The sequence below is a fragment of the Poecilia latipinna genome, unplaced genomic scaffold (genome assembly GCF_001443285.1).
Source record: "Poecilia latipinna isolate Pla-1442-1.1 unplaced genomic scaffold, P_latipinna-1.0 Scaffold35, whole genome shotgun sequence".
Classification (NCBI taxonomy): domain Eukaryota; kingdom Metazoa; phylum Chordata; class Actinopteri; order Cyprinodontiformes; family Poeciliidae; genus Poecilia; species Poecilia latipinna.
In genome coordinates, this window is record NW_015112651.1 from 396,391 (window position 1) to 396,878 (window position 488).

Genomic DNA, 488 nt, shown 5'->3' on the forward strand with positions numbered 1-488 from the left:
GGCCACAGGTGGGAGCGGCCTTCCTGGGGGGAAAAGTTTGTTTATTGGGGTTTTTTTTTTTGGGTTTTTTTTTTTTTTTTTTTTTTTTTTTTTGCATGAGCAGCAAAAAGCCATTTAAGCCTGTTGCATTTACAGCAGTTCCCAGTTATCTTTTTTTTATGTAATGAGCAAACTATGAGGCTGCTAAAATTTTATTTCCTTACCCAGTGTCGAGGTAAATTAGGCAGTGGTTAAGCTTCATTTAGCTTTATTCCAAAGGGCCGATTTTATCTACTTTCACATACTAAATTCACTAAATTACAATGCTATGTGAAGGTTAATATATTTCTCTCAATTCTCTATGAGAAACACATCACATGCAGACTGTTTTCAAGTCTTTCTGTTAATCATCACATTTTTTTGTTTTACATACAGAAATACTAGTTCAATTAAAAAAAAAAAAATTAAAATTAAAACCCGAGACTCGCTGGAACATGCGCTCTAACTTA